Source organism: Rhipicephalus microplus, chromosome 3 (genome assembly GCF_043290135.1).
Source record: "Rhipicephalus microplus isolate Deutch F79 chromosome 3, USDA_Rmic, whole genome shotgun sequence".
NCBI classification, from domain to species: domain Eukaryota; kingdom Metazoa; phylum Arthropoda; class Arachnida; order Ixodida; family Ixodidae; genus Rhipicephalus; species Rhipicephalus microplus.
The window spans coordinates 68749917-68762416 of record NC_134702.1 but is presented as its reverse complement, the minus strand read 5'-3'; the positions used below and the strand labels follow the sequence as shown (position 1 = coordinate 68762416).

General features: G+C 47.5%; 16 non-coding genes across 16 annotated transcripts; all 16 read left to right on the top strand.

Annotated features, from left to right (window-relative positions):
• The first annotated feature begins 904 nt into the window (after positions 1-904).
• Positions 905-986, top strand: TRNAL-AAG (transfer RNA leucine (anticodon AAG)). Its single transcript has one exon. It is a non-coding gene; the product is annotated as a tRNA-Leu (tRNA).
• Positions 987-1217: 231 nt separating this feature from the next.
• TRNAL-AAG (transfer RNA leucine (anticodon AAG)) lies at positions 1218-1299 on the top strand. Its single transcript has one exon. It is a non-coding gene; the product is annotated as a tRNA-Leu (tRNA).
• A 1523-nt stretch (positions 1300-2822) lies between these two features.
• On the top strand, positions 2823-2904 carry TRNAL-AAG (transfer RNA leucine (anticodon AAG)). Its single transcript has one exon. It is a non-coding gene; the product is annotated as a tRNA-Leu (tRNA).
• A 546-nt stretch (positions 2905-3450) lies between these two features.
• On the top strand, positions 3451-3532 carry TRNAL-AAG (transfer RNA leucine (anticodon AAG)). Its single transcript has one exon. It is a non-coding gene; the product is annotated as a tRNA-Leu (tRNA).
• Positions 3533-4235: 703 nt separating this feature from the next.
• On the top strand, positions 4236-4317 carry TRNAL-AAG (transfer RNA leucine (anticodon AAG)). Its single transcript has one exon. It is a non-coding gene; the product is annotated as a tRNA-Leu (tRNA).
• A 1648-nt stretch (positions 4318-5965) lies between these two features.
• TRNAL-AAG (transfer RNA leucine (anticodon AAG)) lies at positions 5966-6047 on the top strand. Its single transcript has one exon. It is a non-coding gene; the product is annotated as a tRNA-Leu (tRNA).
• A 231-nt stretch (positions 6048-6278) lies between these two features.
• Positions 6279-6360, top strand: TRNAL-AAG (transfer RNA leucine (anticodon AAG)). Its single transcript has one exon. It is a non-coding gene; the product is annotated as a tRNA-Leu (tRNA).
• A 232-nt stretch (positions 6361-6592) lies between these two features.
• TRNAL-AAG (transfer RNA leucine (anticodon AAG)) lies at positions 6593-6674 on the top strand. The gene has a single exon. It is a non-coding gene; the product is annotated as a tRNA-Leu (tRNA).
• Positions 6675-7883: 1209 nt separating this feature from the next.
• TRNAL-AAG (transfer RNA leucine (anticodon AAG)) lies at positions 7884-7965 on the top strand. Its single transcript has one exon. It is a non-coding gene; the product is annotated as a tRNA-Leu (tRNA).
• A 548-nt stretch (positions 7966-8513) lies between these two features.
• TRNAL-AAG (transfer RNA leucine (anticodon AAG)) lies at positions 8514-8595 on the top strand. Its single transcript has one exon. It is a non-coding gene; the product is annotated as a tRNA-Leu (tRNA).
• A 231-nt stretch (positions 8596-8826) lies between these two features.
• TRNAL-AAG (transfer RNA leucine (anticodon AAG)) lies at positions 8827-8908 on the top strand. The gene has a single exon. It is a non-coding gene; the product is annotated as a tRNA-Leu (tRNA).
• A 232-nt stretch (positions 8909-9140) lies between these two features.
• TRNAL-AAG (transfer RNA leucine (anticodon AAG)) lies at positions 9141-9222 on the top strand. Its single transcript has one exon. It is a non-coding gene; the product is annotated as a tRNA-Leu (tRNA).
• A 1209-nt stretch (positions 9223-10431) lies between these two features.
• TRNAL-AAG (transfer RNA leucine (anticodon AAG)) lies at positions 10432-10513 on the top strand. The gene has a single exon. It is a non-coding gene; the product is annotated as a tRNA-Leu (tRNA).
• A 548-nt stretch (positions 10514-11061) lies between these two features.
• Positions 11062-11143, top strand: TRNAL-AAG (transfer RNA leucine (anticodon AAG)). Its single transcript has one exon. It is a non-coding gene; the product is annotated as a tRNA-Leu (tRNA).
• A 230-nt stretch (positions 11144-11373) lies between these two features.
• TRNAL-AAG (transfer RNA leucine (anticodon AAG)) lies at positions 11374-11455 on the top strand. Its single transcript has one exon. It is a non-coding gene; the product is annotated as a tRNA-Leu (tRNA).
• Positions 11456-11686: 231 nt separating this feature from the next.
• Positions 11687-11768, top strand: TRNAL-AAG (transfer RNA leucine (anticodon AAG)). Its single transcript has one exon. It is a non-coding gene; the product is annotated as a tRNA-Leu (tRNA).
• The last annotated feature ends 732 nt before the right edge of the window (positions 11769-12500 follow it).

Here is a 12500-nt window from a genome sequence, read left to right as displayed (position 1 = left end):
AGTCTCTCCGGGGGCGTGGGCTCATTTCCCAACGCTGCCAAAATTTTTATTGCTTCTCTACCTGATCGTTTGTCTAGTTCATTTAACATTGCAGAATAATATATTACCAACCATCGGTAGCGTGGCCGAGCGGTCTAAGGCGCTGGTTTAAGGCACCAGTCTCTTCGGGAGCGTGGGTTCGAATGCCACCGCTGCTATAACTTTTATTTCTTCTCTACCTGATCGTTTGTCCAGTTCAATAAACATTGCATAACAATATGTATTACCAACCATCGGTAGCGTGGCCGAGCTGTCTAAGGCGCTGGCTTAAGGCACCAGTCTCTTCGGGGGCGTGGGTTCGAATCGCACCGCTGCCTAAACTTTTATTGCATTTCTACCTGATCGTTTGTTCAGTTCATTGAATATTGCATTATAAAATAGTGCCAGCCATAGGTAGCGTGGCCGAGTGGTCTAAGGTGCTGGTTTAAGGCACCAGTCTCTTCGGGGGCGTGGGCTCAAATCCCAACGCTGCCTTAACTTTTATTGCTTCTCTACAAGATCGTTCATCCAATGTATTGAATATTGCATTATAAAACAGTGCCAATCATCGGTAGCGTGTCCGAACGGTCTAAGGCGCTGGTTTAAGGCACCAGTCTCTCCGGGGGCGTGGGCTCATTTCCCAACGCTGCCAAAATTTTTATTGCTTCTCTACCTGATCGTTTGTCTAGTTCATTTAACATTGCAGAATAATATATTACCAACCATCGGTAGCGTGGATGAGCGGTCTAAGGCGCTGGTTTAAGGCACCAGTCTCTTCGGGAGCGTGGGTTCGAATGCCACCGCTGCTATAACTTTTATTTCTTCTCTACCTGATCGTTTGTCCAGTTCAATAAACATTGCATAACAATATGTATTACCAACCATCGGTAGCGTGGCCGAGCTGTCTAAGGCGCTGGCTTAAGGCACCAGTCTCTTCGGGGGCGTGGGTTCGAATCCCACCGCTGCCTAAACTTTTATTGCATTTCTACCTGATCGTTTGTTCAGTTCATTGAATATTGCATTATAAAATAGTGCCAGCCATAGGTAGCGTGGCCGAGCGGTCTAAGGTGCTGGTTTAAGGCACCAGTCTCTTCGGGGGCGTGGGCTCAAATCCCAACGCTGCCGTAACTTTTATTGTTCTCTACCTGATCGTTTGTCCAGTTCATTGAACATTGCATTATAATATATTACCAATCATCGGTAGCGTGGCCGAGCGGTCTAAGGCGCTGGTTTAAGGCACCAGTCTCTTCGGGGGCGTGGGTTCGAATCCCACCGCTGCCTAAACTTTTATTGCATTTCTACCTGATCGTTTGTCCAGTTCATTGAACATTGCATTATAATATATTACCAACCATCGGTAGTGTGGCCAAGCGGTCTAAGGCGCTGGTTTAAGGCACCAGTCTCTTCGGGGGCGTGGGCTCCAATCCCAACGCTGCCATACCTTTTATTGCTTCTCTACAACGTCGTTCATCCAATGTATTGAATATTGCATTATAAAACAGGAACAACCATCGGTAGCGTAGCCGAGCGGTCTAAGGCGCTGGTTTAAGGCACCAGGCTCTTCGGCGGCGTGGGTTCTAATCCCACCGCTGGCAAAACTTTTATTTTTTCTCTACCAGATCGTTTGTCCAGTTCATTTAACATTGCATAATAATATATAACCAACCATCGGTAGCGTGGCCAAGCGTACAATAAAGTAAAAAAGATAGCTTGGCCAAGCGGTCTAAGGCGATGGTTTTAGGCACCAGTCTCTTCGGGGGCGTGGGTTTGAATCCCACCGCTGCCAAAACTTCTATTGCTTCTCCACAAGGTCGTTCATCCAAAGTATTAAATATTGCATTATAAAATAGTGCCAGCCAACGGTAGCGTGGCCGAGCGGTCTAAGGTGCTGGTTTAGGGCACCAGTCTCTCCGAGGGCGTGGGCTCAAATCCCAACGCTGCCAGAAATTTTATTGCTTCTCTACCTGATCGTTTGTCCAGTTCATTCAACATTGCATTATAATATGTTACCAACCATCGGTAGCGTGGCCGAGCGGTCTAAGGCGCTGGTTTAAGGCACCGGTCTCTTCGGGGGCGTGGGCTCAAATCCCAACGCTGCATTAACTTTTATTGCTTCTCTACAAGGTCGTTCATCCAATGTATTGAATATTGCATTATAAAACAGTGCCAACCATCGGTAGCGTGTCTGAATGGTCTAAGGCGCTGGTTTAAGGCACCAGTCTCTGCGGGGGCGTGGGCTCAAATCCCAACGCTGCGAAAACTTTTATTGCTATCTACCTGATGGTTTGTCCAGTTCATTGAACATTGCATTATAATATATTATCAACCATCGGTAGCGTGGCCGAGCGGTCTAAGGCACTGGTTTAAGGCACCAGTCTCTTCTAGAGCTTGGGTTCGAATCTAACCGCTGCCAAAACTTTTATTGCTTCTCTACAAGGTCGTTCATCCAATGTATTGAATATTGCATTATAAAACAGGGACAACCATCGGTAGCGTGGCCGAGCGGTGTAAGGCACTGGTTTAAGGCACCAGTCTCTCCGAGGGCGTGGGCTCAAATCCCAACGCTGCCAGAAATTTTATTGCTTCTCTACCTGATCGTTTGTCAGGTTCATTGAACATTGCATTATAATATGTTACCAACCATCGGGAGCGTGGCCGAGCGGTCTAAGGCGCTGGTTTAAGGCACCAGTCTCTTCGGGGGCGTGGGTTCGAATGCCACCGCTGCTATAACTTTTATTTCTTCTCTACCTGATCGTTTGTCCAGTTCAATAAACATTGCATAACAATATGTATTACCAACCATCGGTAGCGTGGCCGAGCTGTCTAAGGCGCTGGCTTAAGGCACCAGTCTCTTCGGGGGCGTGGGTTCGAATCCCACCGCTGCCAAAACTTCTATTGCTTCTCCACAAGGTCGTTCATCCAATGCATTAAATATTGCATTATAAAACAGTGCCAGCCATCGGTAGCGTGGCCGAGCGGTCTAAGGTGCTGGTTTTGGTCACCAGTCTCTCCGAGGGCGTGGGCTCAAATCCCAACGCTGCCATAAATTTTATTGCTTCTCTACCTGATCGTTTGTCCAGTTCATTGAACATTGCATTATAATATGTTACCAACCATCGGTAGCGTGGCCGAGCGGTCTAAGGCGCTGGTTTAAGGCACCGGTCTCTTCGGGGGCGTGGGCTCAAATCCCAACGCTGCATTAACTTTTATTGCTTCTCTACAAGGTCGTTCATCCAATGTATTGAATATTGCATTATAAAACAGTGCCAACCATCGGTAGCGTGTCTGAATGGTCTAAGGCGCTGGTTTAAGGCACCAGTCTCTCCGAGGGCGTGGGCTCAAATCCCAACGCTGCCAGAAATTTTATTGCTTCTCTACCTGATCGTTTGTCTAGTTCATTGAACATTGCATTATAATATATTACCAAGCATCGGTAGCGTGGCCGAGCGGTCTAAGGCGCTGGTTTAAGGCACCAGTCTCTTCGGGTGCGTGGGTTCGAATCCCACCGCTGCCTAACCTTTTAATGCATTTCTACTTGATCGTTTGTCCAATTCATTGAACATTGCATTATAATATATTACCAACCATCGGTAGTGTGGCCAAGCGGTCTAAGGCGCTGGTTTAAGGCACCAGTCTCTTCGGGGGCGTGGGCTCCAATCCCAACGCTGCCATACCTTTTATTGCTTCTCTACAACGTCGTTCATCCAATGTATTGAATATTGCATTATAAAATAGTGCCAGCCATCGGTAGCGTGGCCGAGCGGTCTAAGGTGCTGGTTTAAGGCACCAGTCTCTCCGAGGGCGTGGGCTCAAATCCCAACGCTGCCAGAAATTTTATTGCTTCTCTACCTGATCGTTCGTCCAGTTCATTGAACATTGCATTATAATATGTTACCAACCATCGGTAGCGTGGCCGAGCGGTCTAAGGTGCTGGTTTAAGGCACCAGTCTCTTCGGGGGCGTGGGCTCAAATCCCAACGCTGCATTAACTTTTATTGCTTCTCTACAAGGTCGTTCATCCAATGTATTGAATATTGCATTATAAAACAGTGCCAACCATCGGTAGCGTGTCTGAACGGTCTAAGGCGCTGGTTTAAGGCACCAGTCTCTGCGGGGGCGTGGGCTCAAATCCCAACGCTGCCAGAAAGTTTATTGCTTCTCTACCTGATCGTTTGTCCAGTTCAATGAACATTGCATTATAATATGTTACCAACCATCGGTAGCGTGGCCGAGCGGTCTAAGGCGCTGGTTTAAGGCACCAGTCTCTTCGGGGGCGTGGGTTCGAATGCCACCGCTGCTATAAATTTTATTTCTTCTCTACCTGATCGTTTGTCTAGTTCATTTAACATTGCATAATAATATAGTACCAACCAACGGTCGCGTGACCGAGCGGTCTAAGGCGCTGGTTTAAGGCACCAGTCTCTTCGGGGGCGTGGGTGCGAATCCCACCGCTGCCAAAAATTTTATTGCTTCTCTACAAGGTCGTTCATCCAATGTATTGAATATTGAATTATAAAATAGTGCCAGCCATCGGTAGCGTGGCCGAGCGGTGTAAGGGGCTGGTTTAATGCACCAGTCTCTTCGGGAGCGTGGGCTCAAATCCAACGCTGCCTTACCTTTTATTGCTTCTCTACAAGGTCGTTCATCCAATGTATTGAATATTGCATTATAAAACAGTGCCTACCATCGGTAGCGTGTCCGAACGGTCTAAGGCGCTGGTTTAAGGCACCAGTCTCTCCGAGGGCGTGGGCTCATTTCCCAACGCTGCCAAAACATTTATTGCTTCTCTACAAGGTCGTTCATCCAATGTATTGAATACTGAATTATAATATAGTGCCAGCCATCGGTAGCGTGGCCGAGCGGTCTAAGGTGCTGGTTTAAGGCACCAGTCTCTTCGGGGGCGTGGGCTCAAATCCCAACGCTGCCTTAACTTTTATTGCTTCTCTACAAGATCGTTCATCCAATGTATTGAATATTGCATAATAAAACAGTGCCAACCATCGGTAGCGTGTCCGAACGGTCTAAGGCGCTGGATTAAGGCACCAGTCTCTCCGGGGGCGTGGGCTCATTTCGCAACGCTGCCAAAATTTTTATTGCTTCTCTACCTGATCGTTTGTCTAGTTCATTTAACATTGCAGAATAATATATTACCAACCATCGGTAGCGTGGCCGAGCGGTCTAAGGCGCTGGTTTAAGGCACCAGTCTCTTCGGGAGCGTGGGTTCGAATGCCACCGCTGCTATAACTTTTATTTCTTCTCTACCTGATCGTTTGTCCAGTTCAATAAACATTGCATAACAATATGTATTACCAACCATCGGTAGCGTGGCCGAGCTGTCTAAGGCGCTGGCTTAAGGCACCAGTCTCTTCGGGGGCGTGGGTTCGAATCGCACCGCTGCCTAAACTTTTATTGCATTTCTACCTGATCGTTTGTTCAGTTCATTGAATATTGCATTATAAAATAGTGCCAGCCATAGGTAGCGTGGCCGAGCGGTCTAAGGTGCTGGTTTAAGGCACCAGTCTCTTCGGGGGCGTGGGCTCAAATCCCAACGCTGCCTTAACTTTTATTGCTTCTCTACAAGATAGTTCATCCAATGTATTGAATATTGCATTATAAAACAGTGCCAATCATCGGTAGCGTGTCCGAACGGTCTAAGGCGCTGGTTTAAGGCACCAGTCTCTCCGGGGGCGTGGGCTGATTTCCCAACGCTGCCAAAATTTTTATTGCTTCTCTACCTGATCGTTTGTCTAGTTCATTTAACATTGCAGAATAATATATTACCAACCATCGGTAGCGTGGATGAGCGGTCTAAGGCGCTGGTTTAAGGCACCAGTCTCTTCGGGAGCGTGGGTTCGAATGCCACCGCTGCTATAACTTTTATTTCTTCTCTACCTGATCGTTTGTCCAGTTCAATAAACATTGCATAACAATATGTATTACCAACCATCGGTAGCGTGGCCGAGCTGTCTAAGGCGCTGGCTTAAGGCACCAGTCTCTTCGGGGGCGTGGGTTCGAATCCCACCGCTGCCTAAACTTTTATTGCATTTCTACCTGATCGTTTGTTCAGTTCATTGAATATTGCATTATAAAATAGTGCCAGCCATAGGTAGCGTGGCCGAGCGGTCTAAGGTGCTGGTTTAAGGCACCAGTCTCTTCGGGGGCGTGGGCTCAAATCCCAACGCTGCCGTAACTTTTATTGTTCTCTACCTGATCGTTTGTCCAGTTCATTGAAAATTGCATTATAATATATTACCAATCATCGGTAGCGTGGCCGAGCGGTCTAAGGCGCTGGTTTAAGGCACCAGTCTCTTCGGGGGCGTGGGTTCGAATCCCACCGCTGCCTAAACTTTTATTGCATTTCTACCTGATCGTTTGTCCAGTTCATTGAACATTGCATTATAATATATTACCAACCATCGGTAGTGTGGCCAAGCGGTCTAAGGCGCTGGTTTAAGGCACCAGTCTCTTCGGGGGCGTGGGCTCCAATCCCAACGCTGCCATACATTTTATTGCTTCTCTACAACGTCGTTCATCCAATGTATTGAATATTGCATTGTAAAACAGGAACAACCATCGGTAGCGTGGCCGAGCGGTCTAAGGCGCTGGTTTAAGGCACCAGGCTCTTCGGCGGCGTGGGTTCGAATCCCACCGCTGGCAAAACTTTTATTTTTTCTCTACCAGATCGTTTGTCCAGTTCATTTAACATTGCATAATAATATATAACCAACCATCGGTAGCGTGGCCAAGCGTACAATAAAGTAAAAAAGATAGCTTGGCCAAGCGGTCTAAGGCGATGGTTTTAGGCACCAGTCTCTTCGGGGGCGTGGGTTTGAATCCCACCGCTGCCAAAACTTCTATTGCTTCTCCACAAGGTCGTTCATCCAAAGTATTAAATATTGCATTATAAAATAGTGCCAGCCATCGGTAGCGTGGCCGAGCGGTCTAAGGTGCTGGTTTAGGGCACCAGTCTCTCCGAGGGCGTGGGCTCAAATCCCAACGCTGCCAGAAATTTTATTGCTTCTCTACCTGATCGTTTGTCCAGTTCATTCAACATTGCATTATAATATGTTACCAACCATCGGTAGCGTGGCCGAGTGGTCTAAGGCGCTGGTTTAAGGCACCGGTCTCTTCGGGGGCGTGGGCTCAAATCCCAACGCTGCATTAACTTTTATTGCTTCTCTACAAGGTCGTTCATCCAATGTATTGAATATTGCATTATAAAACAGTGCCAACCATCGGTAGCGTGTCTGAATGGTCTAAGGCGCTGGTTTAAGGCACCAGTCTCTGCGGGGGCGTGGGCTCAAATCCCAACGCTGCGAAAACTTTTATTGCTATCTACCTGATGGTTTGTCCAGTTCATTGAACATTGCATTATAATATATTATCAACCATCGGTAGCGTGGCCGTGCGGTCTAAGGCGCTGGTTTAAGGCACCAGTCTCTTCTAGAGCTTGGGTTCGAATCTAACCGCTGCCAAAACTTTTATTGCTTCTCTACAAGGTCGTTCATCCAATGTATTGAATATTGCATTATAAAACAGGGACAACCATCGGTAGCGTGGCCGAGCGGTGTAAGGCACTGGTTTAAGGCACCAGTCTCTCCGAGGGCGTGGGCTCAAATCCCAACGCTGCCAGAAATTTTATTGCTTCTCTACCTGATCGTTTGTCAGGTTCATTGAACATTGCATTATAATATGTTACCAACCATCGGGAGCGTGGCCGAGCGGTCTAAGGCGCTGGTTTAAGGCACCAGTCTCTTCGGGGGCGTGGGTTCGAATGCCACCGCTGCTATAACTTTTATTTCTTCTCTACCTGATCGTTTGTCCAGTTCAATAAACATTGCATAACAATATGTATTACCAACCATCGGTAGCGTGGCCGAGCTGTCTAAGGCGCTGGCTTAAGGCACCAGTCTCTTCGGGGGCGTGGGTTCGAATCCCACCGCTGCCTAAACTTTTATTGCATTTCTACCTGATCGTTTGTTCAGTTCATTGATTATTGCATTATAAAATAGTGCCAGCCATAGGTAGCGTGGCCGAGCGGTCTAAGGTGCTGGTTTAAGGCACCAGTCTCTTCGGGGGCGTGGGCTCAAATCCCAACGCTGCCTTAACTTTTATTGCTTCTCTACAAGATCGTTCATCCAATGTATTGAATATTGCATTATAAAACAGTGCCAACCATCGGTAGCGTGTCCGAACGGTCTAAGGCGCTGGTTTAAGGCACCAGTCTCTCCGGGGGCGTGGGCTCATTTCCCAACGCTGCCAAAGTTTTTATTGCTTCTCTACCTGATCGTTTGTCTAGTTCATTTAACATTGCAGAATAATATATTACCAACCATCGGTAGCGTGGATGAGCGGTCTAAGGCGCTGGTTTAAGGCACCAGTCTCTTCGGGAGCGTGGGTTCGAATGCCACCGCTGCTATAACTTTTATTTCTTCTCTACCTGATCGTTTGTCCAGTTCAATAAACATTGCATAACAATATGTATTACCAACCATCGGTAGCGTGGCCGAGCTGTCTAAGGCGCTGGCTTAAGGCACCAGTCTCTTCGGGGGCGTGGGTTCGAATCCCACCGCTGCCTAAACTTTTATTGCATTTCTACCTGATCGTTTGTTCAGTTCATTGAATATTGCATTAAAAAATAGTGCCAGCCATAGGTAGCGTGGCCGAGCGGTCTAAGGTGCTGGTTTAAGGCACCAGTCTCTTCGGGGGCGTGGGCTCAAATCCCAACGCTGCCGTAACTTTTATTGTTCTCTACCTGATCGTTTGTCCAGTTCATTGAACATTGCATTATAATATATTACCAATCATCGGTAGCGTGGCCGAGCGGTCTAAGGCGCTGGTTTAAGGCACCAGTCTCTTCGGGGGCGTGGGTTCGAATCCCACCGCTGCCTAAACTTTTATTGCATTTCTACCTGATCGTTTGTCCAGTTCATTGAACATTGCATTATAATATATTACCAACCATCGGTAGTGTGGCCAAGCGGTCTAAGGCGCTGGTTTAAGGCACCAGTCTCTTCGGGGGCGTGGGCTCCAATCCCAACGCTGCCATACCTTTTATTGCTTCTCTACAACGTCGTTCATCCAATGTATTGAATATTGCATTATAAAACAGGAACAACCATCGGTAGCGTGGCCGAGCGGTCTAAGGCGCTGGTTTAAGGCACCAGGCTCTTCGGCGGCGTGGGTTCGAATCCCACCGCTAGCAAAACTTTTATTTTTTCTCTACCAGATCGTTTGTCCAGTTCATTTAACATTGCATAATAATATATAACCAACCATCGGTAGCGTGGCCAAGCGTACAATAAAGTAAAAAAGATAGCTTGGCCAAGCGGTCTAAGGCGATGGTTTTAGGCACCAGTCTCTTCGGGGGCGTGGGTTTGAATCCCACCGCTGCCAAAACTTCTATTGCTTCTCCACAAGGTCGTTCATCCAAAGTATTAAATATTGCATTATAAAATAGTGCCAGCCATCGGTAGCGTGGCCGAGTGGTCTAAGGTGCTGGTTTAGGGCACCAGTCTCTCCGAGGGCGTGGGCTCAAATCCCAACGCTGCCAGAAATTTTATTGCTTCTCTACCTGATCGTTTGTCCAGTTCATTCAACATTGCATTATAATATGTTACCAACCATCGGTAGCGTGGCCGAGCGGTCTAAGGCGCTGGTTTAAGGCACCGGTCTCTTCGGGGGCGTGGGCTCAAATCCCAACGCTGCATTAACTTTTATTGCTTCTCTACAAGGTCGTTCATCCAATGTATTGAATATTGCATTATAAAACAGTGCCAACCATCGGTAGCGTGTCTGAATGGTCTAAGGCGCTGGTTTAAGGCACCAGTCTCTGCGGGGGCGTGGGCTCAAATCCCAACGCTGCGAAAACTTTTATTGCTATCTACCTGATGGTTTGTCCAGTTCATTGAACATTGCATTATAATATATTATCAACCATCGGTAGCGTGGCCGAGCGGTCTAAGGCGCTGGTTTAAGGCACCAGTCTCTTCTAGAGCTTGGGTTCGAATCTAACCGCTGCCAAAACTTTTATTGCTTCTCTACAAGGTCGTTCATCCAATGTATTGAATATTGCATTATAAAACAGGGACAACCATCGGTAGCGTGGCCGAGCGGTGTAAGGCACTGGTTTAAGGCACCAGTCTCTCCGAGGGCGTGGGCTCAAATCCCAACGCTGCCAGAAATTTTATTGCTTCTCTACCTGATCGTTTGTCAGGTTCATTGAACATTGCATTATAATATGTTACCAACCATCGGGAGCGTGGCCGAGCGGTCTAAGGCGCTGGTTTAAGGCACCAGTCTCTTCGGGGGCGTGGGTTCGAATGCCACCGCTGCTATAACTTTTATTTCTTCTCTACCTGATCGTTTGTCCAGTTCAATAAACATTGCATAACAATATGTATTACCAACCATCGGTAGCGTGGCCGAGCTGTCTAAGGCGCTGGCTTAAGGCACCAGTCTCTTCGGGGGCGTGGGTTCGAATCCCACCGCTGCCTAAACTTTTATTGCATTTCTACCTGATCGTTTGTTCAGTTCATTGAATATTGCATTATAAAATAGTGCCAGCAATAGGTAGCGTGGCCGAGCGGTCTAAGGTGCTGGTTTAAGGCACCAGTCTCTTCGGGGGCGTGGGCTCAAATCCCAACGCTGCCTTAACTTTTATTGCTTCTCTACAAGATCGTTCATCCAATGTATTGAATATTGCATTATAAAACAGTGCCAACCATCGGTAGCGTGTCCGAACGGTCTAAGGCGCTGGTTTAAGGCACCAGTCTCTCCGGGGGCGTGGGCTCATTTCCCAACGCTGCCAAAATTTTTATTGCTTCTCTACCTGATCGTTTGTCTAGTTCATTTAACATTGCAGAATAATATATTACCAACCATCGGTAGCGTGGCCGAGCGGTCTAAGGCGCTGGTTTAAGGCACCAGTCTCTTCGGGAGCGTGGGTTCGAATGCCACCGCTGCTATAACTTTTATTTCTTCTATACCTGATCGTTTGTCCAGTTCAATAAACATTGCATAACAATATGTATTACCAACCATCGGTAGCGTGGCCGAGCTGTCTAAGGCGCTGGCTTAAGGCACCAGTCTCTTCGGGGGCGTGGGTTCGAATCCCACCGCTGCCTAAACTTTTATTGCATTTCTACCTGATCGTTTGTTCAGTTCATTGAATATTGCATTATAAAATAGTGCCAGCCATAGGTAGCGTGGCCGAGCGGTCTAAGGTGCTGGTTTAAGGCACCAGTCTCTTCGGGGGCGTGGGCTAAATCCCAACGCTGCCGTAACTTTTATTGTTCTCTACCTGATCGTTTGTCCAGTTCATTGAACATTGCATTATAATATATTACCAATCATCGGTAGCGTGGCCGAGCGGTCTAAGGCGCTGGTTTAAGGCACCAGTCTCTTCGGGGGCGTGGGTTCGAATCCCACCGCTGCCTAAACTTTTATTGCATTTCTACCTGATCGTTTGTCCAGTTCATTGAACATTGCATTATAATATATTACCAACCATCGGTAGTGTGGCCAAGCGGTCTAAGGCGCTGGTTTAAGGCACCAGTCTCTTCGGGGCGTGGGCTCCAATCCCAACGCTGCCATACCTTTTATTGCTTCTCTACAACGTCGTTCATCCAATGTATTGAATATTGCATTATAAAACAGGAACAACCATCGGTAGCGTGGCCGAGCGGTCTAAGGCGCTGGTTTAAGGCACCAGGCTCTTCGGCGGCGTGGGTTCGAATCCCACCGCTGGCAAAACTTTTATTTTTTCTCTACCAGATCGTTTGTCCAGTTCATTTAACATTGCATAATAATATATAACCAACCATCGGTAGCGTGGCCAAGCGTACAATAAAGAAAAAAAAGGTAGCTTGGCCAAGCGGTCTAAGGCGATGGTTTTAGGCACCAGTCTCTTCGGGGTCGTGGGTTTGAATCCCACCGCTGCCAAAACTTCTATTGCTTCTCCACAAGGTCGTTCATCCAATGTATTAAATATGGCATTATAAAATAGTGCCAGCCATCGGTAGCGTGGCCGAGCGGTCTAAGGTGCTGGTTTAGGGCACCAGTCTCTCCGAGGGCGTGGGCTCAAATCCCAACGCTGCCAGAAATTTTATTGCTTCTCTACCTGATCGTTTGTCCAGTTCATTGAACATTGCATTATAATATGTTACCAACCATCGGTAGCGTGGCCGAGCGGTCTAAGGCGCTGGTTTAAGGCACCGGTCTCTTCGGGGGCGTGGGCTCAAATCCCAACGCTGCATTAACTTTTATTGCTTCTCTACAAGGTCGTTCATCCAATGTATTGAATATTGCATTATAAAACAGTGCCAACCATCGGTAGCGTGTCTGAATGGTCTAAGGCGCTGGTTTAAGGCACCAGTCTCTGCGGGGGCGTGGGCTCAAATCCCAACGCTGCGAAAACTTTTATTGCTATCTACCTGATGGTTTGTCCAGTTCATTGAACATTGCATTATAATATATTATCAA